Source organism: Hipposideros armiger, unplaced genomic scaffold (genome assembly GCF_001890085.2).
Source record: "Hipposideros armiger isolate ML-2016 unplaced genomic scaffold, ASM189008v1 scaffold_7, whole genome shotgun sequence".
Classification (NCBI taxonomy): domain Eukaryota; kingdom Metazoa; phylum Chordata; class Mammalia; order Chiroptera; family Hipposideridae; genus Hipposideros; species Hipposideros armiger.
The window spans coordinates 1,762,909-1,767,849 of NW_017731357.1; the positions used below are offsets into that span (position 1 = coordinate 1,762,909).

Consider the following 4,941-nt stretch of genomic DNA (forward strand, 5'->3'; position numbering starts at 1 on the left):
AATTTCACTGTCCAACCAGAGCTTTCCAGCTGCAGTGCCCCTCAGCACTACATCCCACCCAACTCCACTACCCCTATAGACCATTTATTTTCTTTCCCCTTCCACTGTTCCCCCAAGTCATCACCTAAATAAACCCTTTTGTTCTGTTCCAGTTATCTATTGCTGCATAACAAACTATGCCAACTGTAGTAGTATAGAATAGCAACAATCATTTGTTTTTACCTCTCCAAATCTGGGGTTTGGCTGAGCTTGGCTTGGTATTTTCTTGCTCAGGGTCTTCTATGTAGTTGGAGCCAGGTGATAGCTGGAGATAAGGGAATCTCAAAGGCCTCTTCACTCACAGGTCTGCATCTGGGCTGTGAAGACTCAAACAGCTGGGGCCTGGAACAGCTGGGGCTCCTGAAACATCTCTCTCTTTCTCCACATGGTCTCTCCAGTAAGGTGGCTTCAAGGTAGCTAGTCTTCTTACATGATGGCTCAGAGATCCAAATGTGCATGTCCTCAGAAAGAGAGAGAGCACTACACAGAAGCTGTATTAAATTTTATGACTTAGGCTGGGAAGTAACACTGCATCCTGTTCCATAGAAACAAGTCACTAAAGCCAGCCTATAGTCAAGTGGAAGGCAGTTAGACTCAACCCCTTGATGGAAGGAGAGTTAATGAATTTGTGGACATGTTTGCAAACCACCATCCTATCATCTTACCCAGTCTCATGGGGACCTTGTTCCCTTTATAGGTGGCAGGAAGCCAATCAAATCATCTGACTCCTGATAGCATCTTAGCTTACAACCTTCTTTTCTTGTGACCATTCAGCCAAACGAATGTACAACAGTCTTCAGAAAGCTTTTAAAGAATGAGATGTCGGCACTTTTTCAGATTTTGCAGTTTAACACAGCACAGGGAGACTCATACTCTCCACCTCACCTCAAATCACAGCCATTCCAGGCACACACAACTGGGACTCAGATATCATCCAGATAAAACTTACTTTTTTTGTTATATAAATGCACACTAAATTTGCTTAAGCTAAGAAGAAGTAACTAATTCTACTAGCACATATGATTAATATATGTTCCAATAATAGTAGGTTTAAAGTGACAAGACAACAGTCTAAGACTTAAATGACCTCTAAGAATACTTCATTTGATGTCAATTCAGTTCAGTTTTTTGTTCCTTCTGAGGACATCTGCTCAGTCCTCCGCCTACTCCTAACAGGGCAGTGCTCCAAGTCTGTGGCCAGCATGCTCTCTCCTTCATCCCTACCAGTACTTCCAGATATTATTTAATTTAACCCTCCCAAGAGCCCGACAAGGAAGATAATCCCCTGCAATGTAGAGATGAGGAAAAGGAAGTTCAGAGAGGTTAGATAATCTCCAGTTGCCCCAGACATTACTAGTTGAGCTGAAGAGGAACTCATTTCTGTCTGACTCTGTGTTAGTTTCCTGGGGCTACCGTAATGAATGACCACAAATTCGGTGACTTAAAACAACAGAAAGGTATTGTCTCACAGTTCTGGAGGCCAGAAGTTTGAAACGAAGTTGTTGGCAGGGCCACACTCCCTCTGGAGGCTCTGGGTGGAGTTCTTCCTTATTTTTTCCAGCATCTGGTGGCTGCAGGTGTTCCTTCGCTTGTAGGCACAGCACTACAATCTCTCTCCATGTGACTTTCTCTTCCCCTCTGTGTCTGTGTCTTTTTCTCTTCTGTCTCTTATAAGGACACTTGTCATTGGATTTAGGGCCCACCTGTAGAATCCAAGATAATCTCCCCGTCTTAAGATCCTTAACTTAATTATATCTGCAAAGACCTTTTTTCCAAATAAGGTGACACCACAGGTTCTGGAGGTTAGGACATGGACATGCCTTTCGGGAGGCTGCCATTCAACCTATTACAGACTTTTCCCCACCCACAGTCCACATGGCCAGGCAGGGTGAAGTCAATCAAAGTGGATGTTAAACTTAAGCATGGTTGTTAAGATCACTGGTGCCAATGTTGGACAAACTAGGTGTCAGACTCACTCTATCTCCTACTAGAAGCTGAGTGACACTGGGCAAGCTTATTAACCTCCCTGAGCTTTGGTTTACTTGTCTGTAAAATAGGGATAATAAGTGCTTACCTCATCATGTTACTGAGAGGGTTAAATGAGTAGATGCTGTGCTAGGCTCTTTCTTCCAAATTTGTCCAAAATAAAGCCACTTCTCACCACTTTGCCAACCACCGCTCTGGTACAAGCTAGTATCAGCTCTCACCTAGGTTTTTGCCACAGCCTCCTCACTGGCCTCCCTGCTTTCCTCATCCCTTCCCTAAGTTTATTCTCCACCCAGAAGCCAGAAGGATCTTTTTAAAATGAAAGTCAGATCACATTTTTCCTTCACTCAGATCCCTGCAATAGCTTCCATCTTTCTCAGAGTCAAAATCCTCTCCATGGTCTGGATCAATCTAGCCCTCTACTACCTTTCTGATCTTGCCTCCGCTTTGCTCACTCTACACTAGAAACACCAGCCTCCTTTATGCTGCTGGACTCCACCAAGCCTGCCCCTGCTTCAGGGCCTTTGCACTTACTGTTCTTCTTGATAGTCACATGGCTCACTCTGGTTCACTGTTTCACTCTATCTAGATGTCTGCTCAAATATTACCTCATCAGAAAAAATATCCACCTATATAAAGATAGCGCCCTGTTGTGAGTTGAGTTGTCTCTTCCCAAAAGATTTGTTGATGTCCTAACCCTCAGGACCTGCATGACCTAATTTGTAAATAGGGTCTTGCAGATGTAATCAAGTTAAGATGAGGTCACAAGCCCTCAGTGTGGGCTCTCATCCAATATAGCTCGTGTCCTTATAAAAAGGAGAAGGGCCATGGAAACACAGAAGAGAGAATGTCATGAGACAACAGAGGCAGAGATTGGAGCAATGTGTTTATAAGCCAAAGAACACTAAGGATTGCTGGCAACACCAGAAGCTAAGAGAAAGGCCTGGAACAGATTTCCCCTAGAGCAGAAGTTCTCAAACTTCCTAATGCCACGACCCTTTAATACACTTCCTCATGTTGTGGTGACCCCCAACCATAAAATTATTTTCGTTGCTACTCTATAACTGTAATTTTGCTACTGTTATGAATCGTAATGTAAATATCTTTTTGTTTTCTGATGGTCTTAGGTGACCCCTGTGAAAGGGTCGTTCGACCCCCAAAGGGGTCATGACCCACAGGTTGAAAACCGCTGCCCTAGAGCCTTCAGAGAGAGCATGGCCCTGACAATATTTTGATTTCAGACTTCTGGCCCCCAAAACTGTGGGAGAATAAATTCTTGTTTTAAGCCACCCAGTTTATGGTAACATTATGGCAGCCCTAGGAAACTAATACACATCCTCATCCCAGTCACTGCATTTCTTTCTTTAACAGCTTAGTTGTTAGCTTTATTCTGTCATATGAAGTTACATATGAACTTAATGTTAGTGTAAAGAACCAAACTCTAAAAATCTATGTCATTTCAACATTAGTTAATGTGGTATCACTTTTAGAAGAGAAAGTTCTTTAAAAGTAAATGTAGAGAAGGAGGAGTGAACTGGGCTTGGAGGGGGCGTCTGCACAGCCTCCGGGATCCTCAGGCCTGGAGGGGGGTCTGCGCACGGCCGGCTGGCTCTGCCCCGCATCAGGTTCTGAGCGGGCCTCCCTCGGGCCATCCCGATGTGACCAGTCCCATCGGAGCCTGAACAAGGAGTGGGTCCATTGCGGAGACAGAAGGCGTGAGGAACATGACATTGCGGAGATGGTTTCACCCAAATATCACTGGCGTAGAGACCGAAAACCTGTTGACAAGAGGAATTGATGGCAGTTTTTTGGCAAGGCCCAATAAAAGTAACCCTGGAGACTTCACACTTTCCATTAGAAGAAATGGCGCTGTCACCCACATCAAGATTCAGAACACTGGTGATTACTATGACTTGTAAGGAGAGAAAAGTTTGCCACTTTGGTTGAGCTGGTTCAGTATTACATGGAACATCATGGGCAATTAAAAGAGAAGAACGGAGATGTTATTGAGCTCAAATATCCTCTGAACTGTGCAGATCCTACCTCTGAAAGGTGGTTTCATGGACACCTTTCTGGGAAAGAAGCAGAGAAGTTACTGACTGAGAAAGGAAAGCATGGGAGCTTCCCGGTCTGAGAGAGCCAGAGCCACCCCGGAGATTTTGTTCTCTCTGTCCGAACCGGTGACAAGGGGGAGAGCAGTGATGGCAAGTCCAAAGTGACCCACATCATGATCCGCTGCCAGGAACTGAAATACGATGTTGGTGGAGGAGAATGGTTTGACTCTTTGACCGATCTCATGGAGCATTACAAGAAGAACCCCATGGTAGAGACGTTGGGCACAGTGCTACAACTCAAGCAGCCCCTCAACACAACTCGTATCAATGCTGCTGAAATAGAAAGCCGGGTTCGAGAACTAAGCAAATTAGCCGAGACCACAGATAAAGTCAGACAAGGCTTTTGGGAAGAATTTGAGAGTCTCCAACAACAAGAGTGCAAACTTCTCTACAGCCTAAAAGAGGGTCAGAGGCAAGAAAATAAGAACAAAAAGAGATATAAAAACATCCTGCCCTTTGACCACACCAGGGTTGTTCTGCACGACGGTGATTCCAACGAGCCCATTTCAGATTACATCAATGCAAATATCATCATGCCTGAATTTGAAACCAAGTGCAACAATTCAAAGCCCAAAAAGAGTTATACTGCCACACAAGGGTGTCTGCAAAATACTGTGAACAACTTTTGGCAGATGGTGTTCCAGGAGAACTCCCAAGTGATTGTCATGACAACGAAAGAAGTGGAGAGAGAAAAGAGTAAATGTGTCAAATACTGGCCTGATGAGTATGCTCTAGCAGCAGTTCTCAACCTTTGGGTCGCGACTCCTTTGGGGGTTGAATGACCCTTTCACAGGGGTCACCT

General features: G+C 44.6%; 1 pseudogene; it reads left to right on the plus strand.

The window, feature by feature from the left end:
- Window positions 1-3,749: 3,749 nt before the first annotated feature.
- The window catches only part of LOC109385984 (tyrosine-protein phosphatase non-receptor type 11 pseudogene), a 2,678-nt pseudogene continuing 1,486 nt past the window's right edge, over window positions 3,750-4,941 (plus strand).